Raw genomic sequence first — 24882 nt, 5'->3', positions numbered from 1 at the left:
AGCTCAGTGGTACAGCACTTGCCTAGCACATGTGGGACATTTGTTTCATCACATAGAAAAAAAATGAAGAAAATGAAGGTATTTTGTCCATCTGCAACTAAAAAACTAATCATCTGTTCTAGGTGAAACACCTGTTATTCTGATTCAACCTCTGTTTCTCTGCCATCATTAAGCCCTGTGGCCCATCATTGACATGAAGTCATTGGGGATATTAAACTTTTCATCTTTTATTATCTCCCCATAAGGAGGCTTTTAAAACATTTTCCCCTCACCCACTTTCTGCCCAGAATATAAATGTTGATATCATGGATGAAATGTTAAATGTGTGCTGTAGTTCTTTGTAGTGTCACAAACCATTATGATATGTACCATCCCTCTATCCCTGAGAACCAGTTTGAAGCCTCTTGTGGGCAATATTGTCCCTGTTGAGAATGCATGTAACATTGAAATCAGAGCAAAATACGGAACCCTTACTTGAGATGTGGTGCTGGAATCCTTCCTTAGTTTTTGTCAGTCTGAACATGGTCATCTGTTTAAAGGGAGTCACCATGCCCTCCTTATATATTTGTAATGGTCAAAGAGAAATTCTATTCACAGTGTATGGTATAGAGTTAGATTTCAACCAGCGTTTGTCTTGGCAGAAATTTCTCCTCTCCCAGATAAATGATGAAAGTTACTTAAACCAAAGAGCACAGCTGCTCTGGAGGTCACCACCTGGATGTAGCAGAAAGAAGCAACACATCCCCCCATTACATTATGAATCAAGATTTGGGGCTTCTCAGTGTTACAGGAGGGCTTTGCTGAGAAAGAGGAAGAGGATTGACTCATTTCATTTCATTCCTCATCATTTTCTGTCGCTTTATTTGATATTCTAATTTGATGTTAGGGAAACAGTTTCCCATATAGTCTCACTGGAAAGGAGAGTGTAGATAAAGAGGACGCGGGAATCCTAAAACCTTGACACTAGCTCCATTACCACCTACAGGACCCTACACTGGAATTTCGTCTGCACCATCAACTTTTTCAAAGAGGGGTTCTTGGAAGAGTACCCACTTGGACGCTGTTATCATTATTTTTCAATTTCAGACAGAGGCTCACTAAGTTGCTAGGAGCTTTCTAAGGTGCTGAGGCTGCCTTTGAATTTGGGGATCCTCCTTCCACCTCCCCAGTAGCTGAGATCTTAGTAACAGCCACGTGCTTAGTCCCAACAACTGGGCAGAGCGCTCCCGATTACCAGCATCCTCACGTGCTTTCTCTAATTAGCATGTTTCTCAGGTGCCCAGAAGGGTAAAGGCATATTGTTTTAAAGGAGAAACCGGGGGACAGACGGGAAGACTGCGCAAAGCATTTCGGATTTTAGGAACAGCCTGCGCACCACTATTGCCATAGAAACCTGATGTCATTATGGCGACTTTGGTGACTGACGACATTCTAAAAGAGGCCGACTTGCTCGGGTTCGAGAGCAGGGCGCCTCCTTCAGGAGTTTGGACCCATCTGAGGGTGTGGACAGAGTTCTCCCCATTGCCTGAGTCTCAGCCTAGTTCCTCTAATTAGTGCACTTTCTCAGGTGGTGGCCTGAAGAATGAAGCCGTCCAGCTTCCAGAGAAAGGTTAGGGGATTAATAGGACACCGGCCCAGAGGCATCTCTGTGGCGGGACCAATCCGCATCGTGGTTGCCGTAGAAACCTGACGTCATGAATGAGACTGAGACGCTATTCGAAAGGAGACCGACCTGCTATCCTGAGAAGAGCAGCGTCCAGCCTACAGGTTTTGGTTCTCCGAAGCGGGCGTGGGTTCCTCCTGGTGTGGGCTGAGTCTCCCTGGGGTGTAGGGAGATGAAGGGATCCCTGGCCCAAGTCGCCTCGTTCCCGCTCTGGGACTTGGTCCTTTGCTGACTGGAGAGGGAGAGAGACTTGGGGCCCTCCTGGCCCCAGGCAGCGTGATGTCTTGCTCCAGGGTGGCCTGGACCTCCTTTCCCTGTAAAGGCGGGGCGCGGGAGGGTAAGACAGGGAAGCGCCCTCCCCTCAGCTTCTCTGTAAAATGGGGGCAAGAATGCTTAACCACGGGATTGGCAGAACTTTCGAGGATACCATACGTATAAGCCCCATTGCTCTGTGGTTATTGTGGGATCACGAATGCTCATTTCAGTGCCTAGCATGGTCCACAGATATAGTTATTCCAATAAAGCATAGTCATTTCTGGATTCTTTCTCCCCCTGGGCAGCTCTTCCTCTGGTGACTGAGCTCATATTAAGTGTCTGAAGAAGACAGTTTCTGAAGATGTGTGTCATAATGGCTGCTGAAGCTTCTATTCCAGATCTGAAGAGCAAGCAATGCTCAGGAGGCCCCCCAACACTTCCATCTCTGGTAATAACACCTGTCTTAAATGATTTCATAGATCTGAACAAGAGTACATGGCGAAATAGCACACATGAGGTTCACAAAATAGCCATAAGGTAGAGAAGCTATTTTAATCTCTTCCTTGAAGAGGTTCAGCAGGTAGAATTTGCCTTCAGCAAGTACTATGCTTTATAGTAATAGTTGAGACCCATCTTTGAAATGCCTTTCCTTGTCGTAAAGTAATGGCTAGTTTAGCTAAGGAACATGCTGTTTAACACACATTTAAATGTATTCTCTATTAATGATAATCAACAAATCTCATGGACCTCTCATGTGAGTGTGGAAATATGTAGTTGACTGCAAGAAAGATCCTTCTAGGAATTTGAAATTGTAACATGAATACTTCCCGGGTAGCTACAGTTTTATCCACTGTCTAAATATTATTTTTAAGCCTGAAATGTTTAAAGAGTTAGCTTAAAATGTTCCTTATAAGAATTTAATGATTTTAAAATAACAATTCCTTGTGTATTTGCCTTAATATAGTGATACCTAGTATGTGAATATGGTCATCTTTTTAAAGGGAGTCACTATGTCAAATTACCAGGTGCTCTTAAATCATTATATCCCAGAAAATCACATTTTCAGAATATCCTCCCCTCACCAAGCAATCACTTATCTTGTTAACAGATCAGTTTTGATTTCTTATAATTTCATTTAAATATAATCATTTAAATAGAATTGTACTCCTATGATCTGGCTTGTTTTATTCAGCTTACAGATTTGCTTTAGTTTTTAAAATTATTTTAGCCATGAATATATGAAACAGCAGAAGCATTATTTCTCAATACTTAGGACAGGATTTTTTGAGTATTCAACACATACTATCCACTGGAGGAAGACTTGTAAGGGAAATGGAGATTGCCAGTTCTTTTGTGAAGCACCTAAATATCCATTTTATATACACTGAAAGAAAAGTATTTAATAAGTTTATCTACAAATGTAGGAATATAATACTTTACAAATAAATATAACAATTTGGATTTATTAAAACTTTCCCCAAATAGGATAATCTATAGACAGAATGAATTTGTCCCCTCCTCCTGAATTGATATGTTGAATCCCTACTGCCCAGTGTGGTATTATTTGGACGTATGACCTTAACAGGGTAATTAGGTTTAAATGAGGTCATGAGGGTAGCCTTATAAGAACAGAAATGTGAAACATCTCTCTCAGCCACGTGAGGATGCTGCAAGAAGATAGTCTATGCAGACTAGGACAAGGGCCTCTGGTAGATAAAAAATGCTGCCTACACCTTAATCTCCAACCATCCCATCTCCAGAACAATTAGAAATGAATATTTGTTATTTAAGCCAACCAGTTATGGTATTCTGTAATAGGAGTCCTGACTAACTAAGGAACAATTGCAATATTACTATTTTTCCCTGTTGTAAAGTGAGCTTTTGGGTTTTGATGGTGATAAAAATGAAACCATAGCATTGACTTGGGTCCTCGATTGTTTTTGTTGTGTGTGTACCTACATATTTAGTACCAAGAATAAGAAAATGTGAGTAAGTTAATAGGAATCACATGAATATATGTATTTTGGTAATTAAAAAAGAGGTATTCTGGGGCTGGGGTTATAGCTCAGCAGTAGAGTACTTGCCTCGCATATGTGAGGCACTGTGTTTGATCCTCAGCACCACATAAATATAAATAAAATAAAAAAGTAAAGATACTGCCTCCATCTTTAAATAAAACTTAAAGAGGTATTCCATGTAACATAAACCTTTACATATAATTTCTTTCATTCTAATTACTAACAATACAAATTTGTATCCTACTTACTAAAGAATTTAATAAATAGATCATTCTGTATAGAATTAGTGGTAGTGGTCTCCAGCAGAAATTTTTGCTCTCTATTGCAGATACAGTTTTCAGATTTTAGGGAGTGGTTAGAATTCACAACAATATATTTTTTAAAATATTTTTTAGTTGTAGATGGACATAGTACCTTTTTAAAAATATTTTTTTAGTTGTAGTTAGATACAATACCTTTATTTTATCTATTTATTTTTATGTGGTGTTGTGGATTGAACCCTCACATGTGCTAAGTGAGCACTCTACTACTGAGCCCCAGCCCCAGACACAGTACCTTTCATTTATTTATTTATTTTTATGTGGTGCTGAGGATTGAACCTAATGGCTAGTCAAGAACTCTACCACTGAACCATGACTCCAGCCCCACAAAACAGTATAATTTACAACCTGAATTTGTTGCATCATACTCGGCTTGCATTGGAAAAAACAATACTTTTTTACCCAGTTTCCTGTGATTCCAGGAAAATGGTACAATGAGGGGATTTTATGCTCGGAGTTTGTTCACATCTTGGCTACTATCACCACTTCCTTCAGTTTTTACATGCTTTAAGAATTGAGAGAAAATACATATAACATAAAATTCATCATTTTAACCATTTTAAAATGTACAATCACCATTTTGTACAATCATCACCACAATATGAATTTGTTATGGCCCCGGATGTGGTCTGTCTCAGTGAATGTTCCTTGTGAACTTGAGAAGAATGTGTATTCTGCTATTTTTGGATAAAGTATAGGTGGTTTTCAATTTATGATGGAGTTGTATCACAGTAACCATTCATAAGTTGAAAATATCAGAAGTCAAAGATGCATTTAATATACCTAAATTACTGATCATAATATTGTCTAGCTATTTTTTTTTTTTTTTGGTATGGAGGATTATACCAAGTGGTGCTTAATGACTGAACTAGATCCCAAACACCTTTTATTTTTTATTTTGAGACAGGTTTTTTTCCTAAGTTGCTTAGGGTCTTGCTAAGTTTCTGAGGCTGGTCTCAACTTCCAATTCTCCTGCCTCAGCCTCTCTAGTCACTGGGTTTACACACATGCACCACCATTCCTGGCTTTGTCTAGCTATCTTAAAAGTATGCAGTGCACTTATATTAGCCTACAGTTCCACAAACCATTGAATATCGAACTGTTTTTATAATAAGGTATTTAATACCTCATGTAATTTAATGAATACTATACTGAAAGTTAAAAAAAACAAAACAATGGTATGGGTATGCTTTTGGACCATCAGCTGGTCAGTTCAGAGGTCAAACCATTATAATTTAAGAACCATCTGAATTCTACAGGTAGATATCAATGATAGCCAGTCAGTTGGTGGTGCTGTTGAATTCTACTATGATCTTACCAATCTTCTATCTGTTGGGTCTGTGCATTTCTGATAATGACAGTGTGGTTGATGACAGGGACATTCTTTTTTCCACTAAGCTGGGCAAGAGTTCTTCCCATTGACCGAGTCTAAGCCTAGTTCCTCTAATTAGTAGACTTTCTTAGCTGCCTGAAGAGTAAAAGTGTTTTGCTGTCAGAAAATGGCAGGAGACAAAGAGGAGGACCGAGCAAAGGCATTTCTGGTGCTGAGGACCAACCAACCTGGGAATCACAGTTTCCGTAGAAAACTTATGTCATTGTGGCAATCATGGTGAGAGTGCTGACATTTTAAAGGAAACCGACTTGCTCTGGTGAAAAGAACAGTGTCCTGCCCATTGGTTCTTGGAGTCAGGTCTAGGGTGTGGGGAGATAAAGGGATCTCGACCTAATTCACCTTGTTCCTGTGACCCACTTATTTGAAAGAGATGTAGGGACCCTTCTGGCCGCAGTCAGCATGATGTCCTGTATGGTTACTGACCGATCATAAATGTCTGTATGAGTTTAGGCCACTTCTTATTCCTTTTTGAATTTTACTTAGAGGATCAGAGATGAGAAAAAGTGAAGGAAAAGGTCCTGGTAAAAAGCCCACTGTACCTTCTAGTTGTTACAATCACTACCTAGTTGTACCCGTGACATTGGTCACTGAGTCAGTGCTTCCTTCCGGTGGTTTTGGAACTTGGTGCTTTATTGTTTGGTAAGGGAAGGAGATGTGGGGCTAGTGACTGTGGTGTCCTGTATCTATTTTCCATGTAAAAGTGGGATTGCTGGGACCCTCAGTAATAACACCTAATTATATAATAGTGATCCCAAGACTCTCTCAGATTGAGATTGAACTATGGATAGTCTTCCTTGCAATTGAGATTGTAATGTGACCATGTATTCTTTCATGGTCACCACGTTTTTGTCCATTGGTACTTGAGATTTAACCCAAGGGCACCTTATCACTGAGCCACATCCCCAGCCATTTTTAGTTATTTTATTTTGAGACAGGGTCTCACTAAGTTGCATAGGACCTCACTAAGTTATGGAGGCTGGCTTGGAACTTGTAATCCTCCTGTCTGAACTACCTGAGTCTTTGGGAGTACAGGTGTCTGCCACCCCACCAGGTCTATATTGAGTTTTTAAAAGAAGTCAGGAAGTTATAAAGTGTTAGTTAAAATGTCACATATAAGAATTCGCTATTTTCAAAAATAATACTATATATTTGCTCTCTTATAATAATGCCACCTATGGTCACTTAAGTAACCAGGTAGACCTCAATATTATTCTTATTATTTTCCAAGACATAACATTTTCAGTTCTGTAGTAGCTAGCTTTCATACCACACTAATGCCCTATGTCCAGGCAAACACAGCACTTCTGTTGCTATAGATTAGGTTTCATGTCCAAGAAATTTATTTAAATGTAATCATAGAGGTGTTTGTGTTTTTTGATTTGGCTTCTTTCATTCATGCTGTTTATTTGTAGATTCATCCATTTTATTGTATTTATCAATAGTTCATTATCAACTCAATTTTTTTTGTACTGGTGGGGATTGAATCAGGGTCTTGTGTTTGTTAGGCAAGTGCTCCATCTCTGAGCTATACTCCCAGCCTATTCATTCTTTTTAATTGCCAAATAGTATTCCAGTATGTGGCTATCCCAAAATTTTTTATACATTCCCCTATTGTTGGATATTTGTTTTCCAATTTATGGCTCTTGTAAATAAAATTGCTATCAGCACTTTTGAATAAGTTATTTCATGTTTTCCCCCCCTAGGGCAAATATTTAGGAGTATCTGACTAATCATATTTTAGATATAAGATTAGTATGGTAGGACTGGGGTTGAGCCCTCGCCTAGCATGTGTGGGGCACTGGGTTTGATTGTCAGCACCACATAAAAATAAATAAATAAAATGAAGGTATTGTGTCCAACTACAACTAAAAAAAAAAGAAATTAGCATGGTAAGAAACTGCCAAACTGTCTGTCATGGCTACACCCTTTTCCATGGCCACCAGCAGTGTATGAGAGTTGCATCCTCCACAATCCTATCAGTGCTTGGTATAGTCAGTCTTCTCAATTCTGGCCATCCTCATGGGAATGTACTAATATCTCATTGTAGTTTTCTCTTCCCTTTTCCTAATGATTAATGATGTTGAGATGTTTTTACATACTTGGCACTTGTATATCTTCTTTAGCAGAGTGTCTATTCAAAATTTTTGCCTGTTTCTCTTGTCACAATCCAGACCTGCAATCAGATATGTCTCCAAGGAACCCTGGTTCCTTTTACTAGGACATGATTTTAGAGGATTCAATCTGGGTTGTAGAGTTACTCATGACTATTTGGTTGCTTGATAGTTCTTCTTCTATTCATCACACAGATTTAGTAAATATAATATTTTTAAGAGAATCTGCATCATTGACTTATTATTTTAACCTTAGAATTTTAAAAATGTAAGAAAGTATAATGTTTATATGAGTTTTCTTCTATTTCATAGGTAAGAATAGTATATTGTACATTAGTCCAATAGAGTTTCTACAGAGATGGAAATATTCTGTATCTACATTTGCCCAACACAGTTGTCACTAGCTCTCTGAGGCAGTTGAATAGACAAAATGTGATGAGTATGATTGAGAATTTTTAATTTCATATATATTTAACAACTTAAGTAGCCAGGTGCCTACAAGATATAAGAATTTAGTGTTTTCAAAAATAACAATACCATACAATTTACTCTATTATAGTATCCTGCTATATCTCCTAAAATAACGAGATAGAACTAAATATTATCATTCCCCAGTACACAACATTTTTAGTTCTCTAGAACCTGGTATGCCTACTCCTCCTACGCACTGTCTCTAAGTAGACACACCACATCTTTTACTACAGTGTAGGTTCAATGTACTAAGACTTCAATGAAAAACAATCTCAAAGGTGTTTGATTTGACATTTTCATTCACCCTATTTATTTTGGGATTTATTCATTTTGTTGCATATATCAATGGCTCATTCTTCTTTGTTGCAACATATGATCCATTATATGGCTATAGAATAGTTTGTTTTATCCATTCACCTGTTGTTGGATTCGGGGTTGTTTCCAATGTGGGGTGCTTGTAAATAAAGGTCTTATGATCATTTGTGAATAAATCTTTTCATGAAAATATGATGCTTTCTTTCACTAGTTAAATACTTAGGAGTTCAATATCTGGATCATAACATAGATATAAGATTAACATGGTAAGAAGCTGCCAAACTGCAGTTGTTGTACCAGTTTTTATTACCACTACTAGAATTTACAGCCTTAAACCAAATAGGTGCTATTAAGATGTTTATGGTTTTGTCACAATATATAGAAATGGTGAGTTCAATTATTATCTACAATATAAATAGTAAGTTTGCAAAAGGGTCTACAGTTTTTTATGGTGAACAAAGAGAGAACTGTGGGTGTAGGATGAGCTGTTAAGGAGGTAGGAGGTGAGGATATAGAGTTATTAGATTTTAGGAATAATGAAGAGGAATCTAAAGTAGTTGGCTAGTAGCAGGAGAAAAGAAAGAAAGTGATTTTGGGGAGACAAGTAAGTGGGAAGATAATAGAGTACAAAAAACAAACATAAAAATTAAGAAAAATTTAAAAATGTTAAAACAAGAGATAAAAGAATATACAACACAACTGTCATATACTATTAAGACGTTCCAGTCCTCAGTAGCCTAAATCACAAAAAGTACTTTGATTCACAAATTTTGTGGATGTGAGGGCAGGAGAAGAGAGAGAGAGAGAGAAGAAAAAAGAAAAGAAATTCTTGAAGGAAAATATAAGGATGCTTTTGTTAGAATTCAGTATCTTTCCTGCTTCCCTTCTCATCCAATAGGTGGGGTTTTCTGTTGTTTGCTGGTATCTCCACCCTCAGGATGGTGAAAACATGTGATTATAGTTATTGAATTACATAGGCATTTCCCATGTACATAGGCATGATTCTTCACCCATAAATGTGTTTCTATACCATGAACTTTTTGACTGAGTTTACAGATTTTCTTATTTACGAAACTTTATCACAATCACTTTGTCACACTACTGTTTAATTCTTTTTGTCATTTAAGACATGAAAACCAGGGCAATATGTCAGGCCCTGTTTTCATTCCCAGTACACCACAAATGCCTACACACACATGGGCTTGCACATGCACAAGACGTATCAAACATAATTGAAATGTATGTTAGAAGTTGAAATTATTTTGTATCTCCCTTCATTCCCTATCTTTTCATCATCCTGAATAAGAAAAGAATGTCCATCAATTTATTCATGCCCATTCTCAAGATTTTCTCAGTTTGTAATAAAATAACTTGTATTTAATCACATGTACATATCCATAAACCTATGTTCATAAACGTATTCTTTTCTATAATGGGACCCTGTTTGACATTACATTTTTTGACTTGCCTGATTGACTGTTTCTTTTTGGTGTGTTGGTAAGTATTTGGGATTTCATTTTGTTTTCATGTGGATTATTTAAGAATATTCCACACATCAAGAACAAAAACACATGATTGAATATAGGTTAGAAATAGTTTAGTTTCTCCCATTTTCATACTGTTTTATACTTTACCTATATTTTGTAATTATAGTTAATATTTTAAAAGTCTTTCAGCACATGGTCTTCAAAAGAACAGCCAAATTCCAGTGAATACCAATGCCTCATATATCAAATGTCTATGTCAGCTCAGATTTCAAAGGTGAAAAAGTTTAGTCTTTTAATGATTTCAGATTTTGAGTCCTGGAACATTTATTTTAAGGTTGCTTCCTTAGGTCAGCAAGTTTTAAGTCAAGTTACCTAACTTTTTATTTCTGTTGCCTGATTCAAGTAATGGGGATAATTACTAATCCTGGCTAGAATTACTAGTATTAAAATGAGATTCAGTCTTCTTTTCCAAATGCCAACAGCTTATGCAGCTTCCTGGTTCAGTTCAGTATGTCAGAAATGAGAAAACCCATGTGGCACCCACACCCAGGCCTCTTGACCACAGGGCAGGAATTCATCTTCACCATCATCTTCATTAATAAAAGGAGGGTGATAATCAAGAGGGCATGATATGGGCCTCTACCCGGAGTAGCACCCGCGGCGGAGCTCTGGACACGTGCGGACACAACATCTTTGTATGTGGTGCTGAGGATCGAACCTGGGCTGCACGCATGCCAGGTGAGCGCGCTGCCGTTTGAGCCACATCCCCAGCCCAATCCTAGATCTCTTCCTGAAAGAGTGGCCAGCTATGGACTTAAGGCAGATATGACCCCTGGGGTGCATGGTCACCAGACACTGGATCTTGCAAGACTTGCCATTAGAGCCTCACTTTTGTACCTCCTGTCTCTGAGTCCATTCTTTGGCATTGGGCAGCAGATACTTTAACCTGAATGAGAATGAGAAACCTGTCTTCATCAGGACCTCAGACATCTAACAGCTTTGTGCACACCAAGACAAGTAATGTATATAGTCCTTTTTGTTATATATTTCAGCTCAGATGGGTGGAAGAGCTTAAAATTATGGAGGGAATTGGGGTTGTGGCTCAGTGGTAGAGTACTTGCCTACTATGTGTGAGGCACTGGGTAGAGACAAATGCTTAAAATCCAACTGTCATTTTTTTAGAGCTGTGCTGTACAATACATATGGCTAGTTAAGTTGTAAAAATGAAATAAACCAGTTTTTCAATCTCAAAAAAAAAAAAAAGAGGGCATGATATAACTTAGCCTTCATATTGAGTGAGTTTCTCACTGTCAGCCCTGAAACACTAGAAAACTGTTATCTACATGAGGTCAGCTTGTTGGGCTCAGTAGAAGGTGAAGGGTTGATGTTCCACCTTGGAAATGGGCATATCTTCTGTGAATCTGAGCTTGTTAGTCTGTCAAATGGGTCCAAGAGTGCTTTCTTCACAGACTTACTGTAATAAGAAAAAGAAAAAGAAAGCCCCACAGAATGTCTGGTATGTGGTGGGATCTTGATATATATGTCACTGCCAGCCCACTCTGTTTCCTCTGTCCCATAACATAGAAGATTTGAGGCAGCATCTGGGAATGTACCCAAAAGAAGTATTGGTCCCACCTCATCATTTCCTTTCTTCCCTGTGTTTTCCTCTCTTCTTACTTTCCATCCAGTTGGACACAAATGTGGCAGTTTCCTACTGCACTTCTGAAATAGTCCAGTAGAATGAACAGTAAGGCATTGGCTAAATGACAATGGGAGTCATCAAATCTGCATCCCTATACTACAACATCAGTGGAGCACAGAACCTTCTTTGGTGAGTCTTTTTTCTTTGTTGGCATCTAGTGTAACATAGAAGGGCAATAAATATGGAAACAGTGGTTGGGCATGTGTTTGGAGATAAGAAGGACCAGAATTTGATCCTGGCAACCATTACATGCTAGTGAGAATGTGGGGAAAATGTTTGCCCTATATGCTAGGATATCTCGCATTCATTTATATATCCATGGGTAATTGGTGCCCTGTAAAGTGGTGAATGCCTGTGTGCCCAGCTCTTTATAGTAGCATCATCAATAAATTCCCTGTACCATTGCCTTGTTTTAAATATTGTTTTTAGTTATCAATGAATCTTTTGTTTTATTTATTTATATGTGACACTGAGGATCAAACCCAGGTCCTCACACATGCTAAGCAAGCACTCTACCACTGAGCCCCAACTCCAGCACTACCACTACCTTTTGTAATTGCCATGTCTGGTCTTGAACTTGTGATCCTCCTGCCTCTGTCCCTGCTAAGTCCCTCTTGGCTTAATATGGAATTTAAATGCCTTTTTTAAGGTATATATTTTGAAAATCAGCACTTTTGAATTTTACTTCAATAGGCAATCTGAAAGTCTTTTTCTTTTAATAGGTAAATTATATCAACTTAATATTTTTATATGGTCGATATATTTGGTCATTTTGGCTCTATTCTATCCTATTGTTTATACACACATAAAAACAATACTGAATTTTACTATGACTTTTAGTAGATCATCTATTTTATTTTGTGGTACCATGGACAGAACCCAGGCCCTCATGTATGCTAAGCATGTGCTTTACCACTGAGCTATAGCACACAGTCCCAGCTCATCTATTTTTTTTTTCTCTTTGCTTTAATGAGGTACTAAAAAAGTATTGTTCATTTTAGGGGATACTTTAAATTTTGTGGTACTGAGTATTAAATCTAGTATCTTACACATGCCAGCAAAGTGCTCTACAACTAAGCCACAAGCCCACCCCAATCTTAACAAAACTGCTTAATATTCTGATTATGGAAAATAACTATTAGTAATGAATAGAGAGAAGGCCAAAGAAAACAACATATAATTTCAATAAAAGGTAATATATGTACATATTAAATTTTCAAAAATATGTCAATTTGCCGTAACTTTTCAAATACAAATTTATGTCATTGGTGATCAGGCTGAGTTAAATAATCAAGTGCTTAAAATATGATCTTTTCATTTTTTAAAATATCATGTGAATGAACACATTTTGTATTTTTCATATATATATATATATATATATATTTATATTTATATTTATATATAACTAATAGATCCCCATTCCTGTTTCTGCTTAGACATTTTTGTAACCACCTTATATTATCATGTAACTCTTTGGGAGCTAGAACTGGGCCAAGTGTTAAGTGGGCACCTTGATTCATACCTCATGGAGCTATTGTGAGGAGAACGTGAGCAATGAGTATCTCTGGGGACAGTCCCTAACCCACAGTACTGCACCAAATGTATGTATTGGCATACATCATCTTCTTTCTACAAACAACAAGACTTTACCATGGACAGCTCCAGTATATCAATTTGACACCAAGCAGCAAGAAATTAAATATTTACATATTTATATGATGGAAGAACTATGCTTTCTCTTTGTAGAACAAATTACCTGATCATGGAGTAGAGGTAAAAGCAAATCATTCCCTCATTACTTTGTATTCAATATCCTTTCTTATAGTCTTCTTTTGCCTGCTATTTTCCCATTGGAATAACAGCCTCCCATGGAGTCCTGGATAGGAGACAGAATAGAACAACAGAGTGTGAAGGTGCCTCTACTGGACAAGAGACTGAAATCAGGAGGCCTGTTCATAAATACCAAATGCATCCTTGTATACAAGGCCAGAGAGTTATTTCCCGTATACTGGCCTCAGCCCTTACACAGAAAAAAATATGTTTTTCAGTGTTTTGGGAATGGGATTCATAATCATATAGAGTGAGAAGAAGATTTTGCATATTTAATTATCAGATTCAGAATTTTTAGCAAATATTTAGTCTCCAGAGAGATGAAATTTATATATAGTCCTACACAGTAAATACATCTGCAAGGATAATAAATGGGAGGAAATGCATACAATGATGTATTTTTCAAAATTAATGAGTAATCAGGTTGTTGATTAATTATTTATATCTGGAATTGGCTATGTTTTCAACAAACTTAAATTAATATGGAAACTTTAAAAATCAGAATTAAAGTTTGTGGAAATAATAGTTGTTTGGAACTATTTTAGGTACACAAAAATTTTAGAGTATAACAAACTCTTACATCCTCATGTTAACATATAAAGTATTACATGTGCAGCTGAAATACATGGTGGAATGTCCTCTGGGTATGTTATCCTCTTTCTTGCCCAGAATTAGGCCCTCTACAGCATTGGGGTTTCTTCTTTTCTTTTTTTTTGGAGGGGTACTGGGGATTGAACTCAGGGGCACTCAGCCACTGAGCCACATTCCCAGCCTTATTTTGAATTTTATTTAGAGACAGGGCCCTACTGAGTTGCTAAGCACCTCACCATTGCTGAGACTGGCTTTGAACTCACTATTCTCATGTCTCAGCCTCCAGAACTGCTGGGATAACAGGCATGTACCACCACACCAGCCTAGGGTTTTTCATTTTTAGGAATTTTCTTTGTAGTTTTATTATATATGTATATATCTACAAGTAACTTTCCCGGGTTATATGCTCTAGGGAGCGCTAAAATTCTGCCAAATACACTTTCAATACTATTTATTTCTTCATTTATTTTAATTTGCTTAATAGACAATAGTAATTCTATATGTTCATCAGGTATAATTGTAATATTTTGATAATTTATATATGTAAATAAACATTAAATCAATCCCTTTATTCTCCTGATGTGTCCAAAGATTTAGGGTTTCCCTAGAGCTAACTCACCTGGAACATTGTCTCATTGTGTCCTGCCATGAAACCTCTTCCATTTTTTCAGGCCTAATTTTGTCTTTCTCACTGTGTTCATCTAGGCCTGGCCTATACATCTGGAACTAATCTGGACCATTCCAGTTTAAGTGGCAACTATTGTTTTTGTTTTTTTTTTTTTTTTTTAAATCTGGACACATTATGTGTCCAGATCCAAACCCCATGGTTGCTGTGGGGATGCATTCTATTCAGAACTTGATCTGATTTTACATCACAAATGCATAGCATATGTATATTTTCCTTTCATTATTTTTGCTTGCAGAAGGAAGGTCAAAAGTCCTTTAGTCACCATGTGTTTTGATTACTTCTGAGGCTCTGGGCTAATTGGATCTGCCCTCTGGAAGCTGTGATGCTGAGTGCAAGGAGATTTCATGCTGTCCCTCACTCTGCCACTCCCCTGTTTCAGTCTCTGCTTGCCTAACTAGTGGGTAAACAGATAGCTTCCCACTAAGGCTGATTTAGGAGAATAAGGAAAGACACATGTTGTAAAATTATTTTCATCTCATGACCTTCATTAAAAGTCTGGGAAGTGGAGACATCATCTGCCTGAAAGTAAAATTTGTTTGGGAGACATGCTTGCCCTTTGCCTGAAAGCCTAAATCTGTAATTTGTTTGCAACTGTTCTGTTGGAGCTGTCATTTGGATAAGTGCACACATTATTTCAGAGACCTATTACCTTGTTCCCTTGGCTTACAGCTGTGCCCATTTCTATGTTGCACTACTTTCTATAGGAAAGGCTGGAAATATTGTTCTGATTTTTTCCCACTTCCAAAACCTTGGTGTTTTTGTTGCAGATAAAAGTGGAAAATACACAAAAGGAATAACATCATCAAAAACTCATTAAATTTCTGTTCCTTAGAGACAAACTTTGTTATAGTTTTTTAGAAATTTTATTCTGCAAATGCATCCATATTTAAGAATAGAAATGACATAATATCCTACTTACAGCAACATAAGATAATTTTTTGATGTACATATTATGGAGAGCAATCCATGCCAATCATAAAATGCACATACTAAGAAAAATGACAGTAAAGATACAGCTCACTGGTAGAGTGATTTCCTAGCATCCATTTGGCCCTAGGTTCTATCCATGGTGCTTTATAAAAAGAAATAAAAGCAATACAATTTTTAATGTGACTTTCTCAGTGCTCAACACTGCTGTCAGTTACCCCTTTGACTCTCACCACAACTCACAAGGTGGAACTATTTTAATTCCGCTTCAACATAGAAATGAAGCACAGTGAGGACAGGCTAGTGAGTGTGACTTTTCACTGAACTCAGCAGATCATATCACAGATGCTCCTGTCTTCACAGCATGGGGAACTGGATTTGAGTTTGCTCAGAGGTGTGATGTGGAAAACTCTTATCAGATCATGAAACACCCAAGAATGTAGAAGAACTTCTGTCTCTAAAACTCTGGCTGGGGTTATGGCTCAGTGTTGGAGTGCTTCCCTAGCACGCATGAGACACTGGGTTTGATCCTCAGTACTCCATAAAAATAAATGAAATAAAGATATTGTGTCCATCTACAAATAAAAAAAAACTATTTAAAAAAAAAACATTGAACTCAAGGCCCATCAGAGAGAGATCTGTGTCCTTTGTCTAGCTATCTGTGTTCTCATTAGGAGAAATAATGAGTATCTGGGTTGCCCAATGCCTGCCTTAGTCCTCAGGCTCAGCCAGCCCCTACTGTGGTGTCCCAAGCTTGAGACCTACTCCATGCTGTATTCTTTGGACAGTTTTTCTGAGTTACCCTCAGTCACCTCTGTAAGGATGGCATGGTCAGTCCCATTTCACAAATGACCAAGCCAAGGCTCAAAAAGCCTAAATCACAGTAGCAGGGTTAGAATTCAGTCTTATCCCTTACCCTCCCTAGAAGACACTGGGTGGCCTCTTTGTTAGAAGATGGGCTTCCAGGGCTTGAGACATAGTCAGATTATACTCCCCTGATATTCTCGTCCCTAGAGCTCCACTCTTCAAGCCCACTTAGTGATGGAGACAGAAGAAAGCCTTTTGTGCCGGTAGAAATGGGTTGTAGGGTCACATGAGGTGGCTGATACCTGAAGTAAAGAGCAGGGACAGGCAGAAGCTTAGGTCTTGGGACAGGTGAGTTGAGGGGTGGAAAGTGGTATGTACTGAACTATTTAAATCAATATAACTTATATACAATCTTCTTTAATCATGCTACCCATTATTATAATCATTATTCAGATTAGGGCATTCAATTTAGGGGAGTTGATGTAAATTAGGGAGACATCTTTCTCATTTTCCTGTCAGCAGCCCATTCTAAATTACTCAACATATTTTCCTATTGTTGTCTTCATGATTCCTGCATTTTAAATGATCTAAATTGATAGAAATACCTTTCCATGCTCCTGGTTATTCATTGAAAACAATTTTTTGATTTGTTAAGTTTTAAAGTCACAAATGCTATTATTAAAAATAATAATAAATCTAAATTCTACATTTAAAAACTACACCAAGAAATGTACGAAAATTTGGGGGAAATTATTTACAGCCTGCATTAAGGATATCAGTTAGGATCCATGGTTTCTGAAGTACAGTGACAAAAATTAGTATGTAAATTCAACAGAAAATTCATATAAACCATATTTGAACAATAAACCTTAAAATATGCCAAAATCAGAAGAATTAATTCAAACTTATTTCTTTAAGAACTCAGAGGACATTAACTGTAAAAGGCAAGGTGAAAATGAAGATGATTACTGTGACTTCACTTTTGGAAAATGCTGTTATGTTTGTATGATCATGTACATCTAACCAATGGGGACACATCTACAGAGCATGTACCATTTTATTGACAACAGACCCCTTTGGGTCAAGGGATAGGTGTGAGGCCAGTGAGAGATGTAGTTTAATTAGTGTTAATAAATGCTTCTATGTACTGTTTGAAATTTTGTATTCAAAATTAAAGGTAGGGCTGGTATTGTGGCTCAGTGGTAGAGCATTCCCCTAGCCCGTGTGAGGCCCTGGGTTTGATCCTCAGCACCACATAAAAATAAACAAAAATAAAGGTGTTGTGTCCAACTACAACTAAAAATAAATATTTTTAAAAATAAAGGTAATTGAATAAAAAATGTAAAACAAAACGTGTAAAAGATTGACAAAAGTCAGTGGTACATATATTCCATTCTTTGGAAAAATATTCATTGGATTTAATTTCATAGAGAAAATGAGATAAATAGAGAAATGGGATTGGCTCTGTGTGTGCACCTTAGCTCCTCTATCTCTAATACCTCAAGTAGAGCTCACACTTAACAGCTTTATCTTTAGTTCACACCAGAACTGACATTCAATCTGAGAATGAGATATCCCAGAAAATGTGCTTTATTGTATTCCAGGAAAATCTTGGAGACAGAGGTAAAAAAATATATTCCAAAACAACTCTACAGTTGTGATACAGTCAAGTTCAGAGTCTGCATTCCTCCTTTCCAGCTACTTCACTCTGGCCAAGAGGTGGCATTGACACTATGCCTATGTATATTTTAATGAAAAGGTATATATTTTGTGGATTAATAAATGACCCAAAATGGTTGAATATGATACTTGTTCTGTTTAGGAGCTTCATGTGTATATCAAAGCAGTTCCATTTGCTCTTAACCCCAAATCTACATGTCATTCATTGATTTATCTCTTCCCCTTCAGTGTAAGTGGAGGTGTGTGTACTGCAGAGGGGTCCCTCCCAGAGAATATAGACCTTGCCATCCATTACTCCACCCCTGTACACTTCTCCCAGACCTTCTCCCACCACCTCTTAGTCATCCCCTTTCTAGAACACTGGACAGAGCCCAGACCCTGCTTTAGTGACCCCATCATCTCAGACCCCTCTTGCCTTTCTTTGCCCCTTGCCCACTGGTGACTCCAAGGCACACTGGAGCTACCTGACATTTCATGGTACGGTTTTTACGATATTCTTTCATGGATTCACTTTTTTTAAGAATTAGAATCATTGTGTTTATAGGTTCACAAACTGGGTTTTAAGTGAGTTTTTCTTCTTTTGCTCCTTTCAGCCACCTCTTTGTAAAGACCTTTGATAATGCAGGTGTGTTGGTTCCACCTTGTGACAGAATCTTGAACTGCAACTTGAAAACAGCTGAGCAGGAAAGTGGGAGGGAAGGACTCTGACCAAGTCTATCCTACAAAACTTTCTGGAAGCTTGTGTATAAAAGGGGACATTGCCAGTGTGTAGGTATACTGAGGACATTCGCACAGAAAATGAAGTTTATCATTGGGAAGAGAAAGCTCTATGTGAGATGACCAAATAAATCTTACTTTTACACTTTGAAACTTCTGGATAATTGCTGGAGACATACAAACCAAAAAAGTATTCACAGTAATTACAATCTTTGGAAAGCAGATTTCCCCTTAATTAATATGGGCATCATTCCAGGAGAATATGTTTCTGATTGCATTTTGAATTTTCAACAAAATTTCAGGCTTTTCCCCCCTGATTCGGGTTTTCACTGTGTGGATACATCAAAACTAAATTAGGATCAAAGTAATGAAAATTTAGAACCTTTTATAGTTTTCCAATGACAAATGATAGTGTACCAAACACCCTATTATCACAATATATGTACATACACACACCATGTAATACATATATGCTTATGCAAATATGTTTGTAAGCATTTCTGTTGACCTAAGGACTTCTAAGTGCTCTTACTCATTTATATTCCTAACAGTGAAGCATAAAAGTACCTATGTCTCCACACATGAGAGACAATGGGAATCATTGCTAATGTGATAGTGAAAGGATCTTATATCATTGTCATTCTGACTTGTTTTTGCTACCATCTGGAATTCTATGTATGTAAAATAATATTCACAACCCTGTGTCACTTAGAGTGTTTTAATAGTCCCTGTTGTCAACCCTTTGCCATGTGAGATAAATAGGTTATATTTGAGCCTAGCAAACTGTCTTGTAAAAGTATCATATGATAACAGAGCTTGGTTTCTATAGGAGTATGTGGAATGTGTGTGTGTGTGTGTGTGTGTGTGTGTGTGTGTGTGTGAGAGAGAGAGAGAGAGAGAGAGAGAGAATGAGAGAGTGTGTGTGCCTGAGGAAGTGACACTGGGTATTTGTGCATGCACACATATGGTGACAACCACATTTCTGTATTCTTTTTGCTTCTTCATGGATTTGGATCCTATTTGGCCTCCCTTCCTACATTCAGGTCCAGAAGTGAAGGAAGGGAATTCTCAGCATGGCATCCTTATAACCTGAGCCTTATCAACATCCTTCATTCTATCCTGAAGATCGACTTCTGAAAGAGAAAATGTTGGTACAAAGGGTATGCACCTTTGGAGCCCTCTAATAAGTACTGTCATCCTGACATTCGTAAAGGTGGTGCTTCTTGGACTGCCCAAGGCTACAGAGGAGTAAGAAAAGTAACAATGCTGATAGTTTGTCACAGAGGACAGGCCTTGGACCCTGTAGTGAACCCACTATCAAACCAGTGCTGCAGGTGGAAGTGATGAGGTGTAAATTGGCTTTTATACAGATGAGCAACCCAAGGGAGTATGGGTGGTGGAGGGAGAGGGGACAGTCATTGCTTGGAGTTACACAGAACATAGAGTCATCAGGGTAGGATACAGCCATAGTATTATCAAATAGATGTGCATTAAACAACTTGCGAAGAGCTAAGTTTGAGTGTTATTGTGATACAATGGAATCTCAGAACAATGTAGTATTTTTCAAAGCTTTCTTGCAATATAATTTGGAATAATACAATTACCCATTTACTCATTTTAATATTACAGCTTGATGGTTTCTAGTATATTTATAGAGTTCAGCAACTAAGTTTTAAATATTTCCATAACCCTAAAATGTGGCATCGTGCTCAGAGCAGCTAAATCCTGATCCTAATCTCAGACCCAGGAAACATATGTTTGTGTCACTGGATTTGCCTATTCCATACATTTCACATTATTTGGTCTTTTGCATTTGAATTCTTCACCTGTTTTCATGGTTGATCCCTGGTACATCATTATTTCTTTTATTTAATGAAAAACAGAGTACTCTGTTTTATTTACCCATTCATCAGGAGGGGAAACACATGGGTTATTTCCACTTTTTGGCTGTTGTGCATGATGATGATGCTACATATATTCCTGTTCCAGTTTATATGTAGACATGGGTTTCCATTTATCTTGGGTGTGTACCTGGGAGTGTAATTGATGACACATATGATTACTCCCTGTTTAATTCCTCTATTCCTGGGGGCTATGTGTCTGAGATCAAGGTGGAGAGAGAGGCTTGTGGAAAGCCAGTGGTGGCAGTTGAGGCTCTGAGGGTTTTTCCTGAGAGGCTGTTTTGTTTGGCGTGTGTGGTTCTAAAAATAAAGTTAGTTTCTTTTGACAAGTGGCTCCTGATTGTGCCCAGCCAGACTGCGGCATTTGGTGGCTCGCACGGGGAGCGACTGAGGGTAAGTGAAACTGCTCGCCCCTGAGGGCAGGGCGAGAGGATGGGTAGCCATTTTAAGATTCCTCTTTTATTTTGCTTCACTTTTGTTTTAAGTTGCCTGTCCCTGATGGAAGAAAAACCGCTCACATCTGAGGAAAAACTATTTACGTCTGAGGAACAGATAGGGAGAAAGGACGGATGCACATGTCAGGAGGATAGAAAGGCTATAATGACTTTTTGTTGTTCCCTTTTTATTTCATTCTGTCTCGGTTTTGTTTGGCGTCATCTTGTTGGGTTGTATTATAGTAGAAATACGGGATCAGAAATTAGTAAAACACAAACTGAAAGAGTGTTAAGTAAATTGTTAGAGGAAGGAGGCATCTCAGTAAAATCAAGAACAGTCAGGGCATACGTTGATACAATACAAAAATGTAGCCCATGGCTTTTTAAGGAGGAGTTGTTAAATATATCACAATGGAACCATCATGGTGAAGATTTAAAAAGAATAGAAAAGAAAAGCCCAGGGACTCTGCCAGTTGGCACATTGCCATTGTGGACGTTCATATCTTGTTTGCTTAGTCCAAAGCCTTCAGTTCAGACAATGGTAGAGGAAGGAGAAGACATAATGATTCAAGTAAAAGAGAAGGTCTCTCAAGTTAGTCAGACAGAGGAAAAGATTCAAGTAAAAGAGAAGGCCTCTCAAGCTAGTCAGACAGAGAAAGAAAGTGTAAAACAGAAAAAGCCATCAGGGGGAAAGTTACAACAGGAGACTGCTACTAACACCTTTCTATCACCAGAGGACGTAAGTGTCCAACTAACAAGGCCACCTCCATATGCTGGGAGGTCCCCAACCCCCGCAGTTGATAGTTGGGATCCTGAGACAAGATCTCAAATATTAACATGCCCTGTATTTGAGGCAGGAGGGCAGCGATTTTACCAAGTTTTAAATTTCAAAACAGTGAAGCAGCTAAAAGAGGCTGTAACAACCTATGGTCCTCAAGCACCCTTCACTGTAAGCATGGTCGAATCCATTAACAACTTGAACATGACGCCAGCAGATTGGGCTAATATGTGTAAAGCTGTGCTAAATGGAGGACAATACCTGTTATGGAAGGTTGCCAATGAGGAATTTTGCAAGGAGACGGCTAGGCGAAATGCAGCAGCTGGTTATCCTCAGAGAAATCTAGATATGTTGTTAGGAAAGGGACCTTATGAGGATCAGGAGCAACAAATTGCATATGATCCTGGCGTATATGCACAAATTGCTGTAGATGCAATTAAGGCATGGAAGACTTTACAAGGACATGGAGGTTTACAAGGTCAATTATCTAAGGTAATACAAGGAGCTAATGAACCTTATGCTGAATTTGTAGATAGGCTTATTCAAACAGCTACCAGAGTTTTTGGGAATACAGAACAAGCAATGCCATTACTAAAACACCTGGCTTATGAGCAAGTGAATCGTTGGTGCAGAGATATAATTAGACCATGGAAACATGAAGATTTAAATACATATATTAAGTTATGTAGAGACATTAATGAACAAGAGCAAGTTGTGGCAGCTGCAGTAAAACAGGCTTTAGATGCCAGAGACATTAATGAACAAGGGCAAATTGTGGCAGCTGCAGTAAAACAGGCTTTAGATGCCAGGCCAAGAACATGCTACAATTGTGAACAAACAGGACATTTTAAAAGGAATTGCCCCATTGGAGGAGGGTTTAACAAAACTAGGTATCAAAGGAGTAGAATACCAGGTATTTGCCCACGATGCCGTAGAGGGAGACATTGGGCTAATGAATGCCATTCTCAAACCACCATAGAGGGTACTCCATTATCAAAAAACGAACAAGGACCAGGTGTTTATCCACGATATCGTGGAGAAAGGCATCGGGCTCCATTGCCAAAAAATGGACAGGGGGGCCCAATGCTCCGGGGCCCAAAACCACAAATATACGGAGCACTGGAGGAACCCAGCAACCCCATCAGGGTAGTGCCCAGGACACATTGTCCATCAGATCCCTCATCAGACAAACCAGAGGGAGCACAGGGTTGGACATCTGCGCCTCCGCCAGAGCAGTACTAACTCCAGAGATGGGAGTTCAAATCATTCCCACAGGGGTGAAAGGACCTCTTCCCAAAGGAACAGTAGGCTTATTATTGGGACGCAGATCTTCTACTCTAAAAGGACTTATGATAAGTCCTGGGGTAATTGATCCCGATTATGAAGGTGAAATAAAAATTATAGCCAGTTCTCCAAAGGGTATATCAGTAATTTCACCAGGAGATAGAATAGCACAGTTACTAATAATACCCAGCCTACATGATAAATTTTCCAGTCGTGCTGTAGAAAGAGGTTCCAAGGGATTAGGCTCCACAGGTGTAGATTGGGCTATGTTTTCTTTAAATTTAGATTCTCGCCCCATGCTAAAACTAAATATTCAAGGACATGAATTTAATGGGCTACTGGATACAGGTGCAGACCTTAGCATCATCTCTCCTCAAGAATGGCCAAAACATTGGCCATTACAACAAGCCACTCAAACGCTTCGAGGCCTAGGAGGGGCGACAAATCCCCATAGAAGTGCAATGGTATTAGATTGGAAGGATCCTGAAGGATGTGAAGGAACTATACAGCCATATGTATTGGATCATTTTCCCGTAAATTTATGGGGATGAGATGTCCTAGATCAATTAGGTTTGACATTAACAAATAACATCAACCAAAATGCACCCACTATTATGACTAGACAAGGTTTTAGGAAAGGAAAAAGATTAGAAAAACAAGAACAAGGTATAGCAGCACCAATACAAATAGATCAAGGAACAGACAGACATGGGTTGGATTTTCAGAAAGGGCCACTGAGACAATAAAAATTACTTGGAAATCAGAAAGACCAGTATGGGTTCCTCAGTGGCCCCTGACTAAAGAAAAGATACAAGCAGCCCATGACCTGGTCAAACAACAATTAGTGGAAGGACATATACAACCTTCTGTATCTCCCCATAATACTCCCATTATTGTCATCAAAAAGAAATCTGGTAAATGGAGATTATTGCAAGATTTAAGAGCCATTAATAATGAGATGGTTATTATGGGACCTGCTCAATCGGGGATTCCTCAGTTGTCTGCTTTGCCAAAAACCTGGTATGTTTTAGTTATAGATATTAAAGATTGTTTTTTTTTCAATTCCAATTCATCCTGAGGATAGTCCACGTTTTGCATTTACTATCCCTGCACTGAATCATGAAGGTCCTGATCAGAGATATGAATGGAAAGTACTCCCTCAAGGGATGGCTAACAGCCCAACTATGTGTCAAATTTATGTTAACAAAGTAATCCAGCCACTTAGAAATCAAAATCCTGAACTACAAATATTTCACTATATGGATGATGTATTATTAGCACACAAAGATAAAAACACATTGCTAGAATGTTATGCCACACTTACAAACTTATTAAAAAATTATAATCTAGAGATAGCAATAGATAAAGTACAATTAAATTTTCCAATTAATTATTTAGGAGTTCTATTATCCTCAACCATGGTCCGTCCACCAAAAATTCAAATACGAGTAGATCAACTCAAATCACTTAATGACTTTCAAATGTTATTTGGAGACATAAATTGGATAAG

At 38.1% G+C, this 24882-nt stretch overlaps 1 long non-coding RNA gene across 1 annotated transcript; it reads left to right on the top strand.

Annotated features, from left to right (window-relative positions):
• Positions 1–1505: 1505 nt before the first annotated feature.
• Positions 1506–19825, top strand: LOC131423438 (uncharacterized). The gene is made up of 5 exons (XR_009225030.1): positions 1506–1767; positions 2224–2366; positions 11722–11864; positions 18183–18337; positions 18852–19825. It is a non-coding gene; the product is annotated as an uncharacterized LOC131423438 (long non-coding RNA).
• Positions 19826–24882: the final 5057 nt, after the last annotated feature.

The sequence above is a fragment of the Marmota monax genome, unplaced genomic scaffold, assembly GCF_021218885.2.
Source record: "Marmota monax isolate L192 unplaced genomic scaffold, Marmota_monax_Labrador192_F-V1.1 WCK01_AAM20220418_F8-fsc00176, whole genome shotgun sequence".
In the NCBI taxonomy this organism is placed as follows: Eukaryota; Metazoa; Chordata; class Mammalia; order Rodentia; family Sciuridae; genus Marmota; species Marmota monax.
This window is presented reverse-complemented; position numbering and strand designations above follow the sequence as displayed.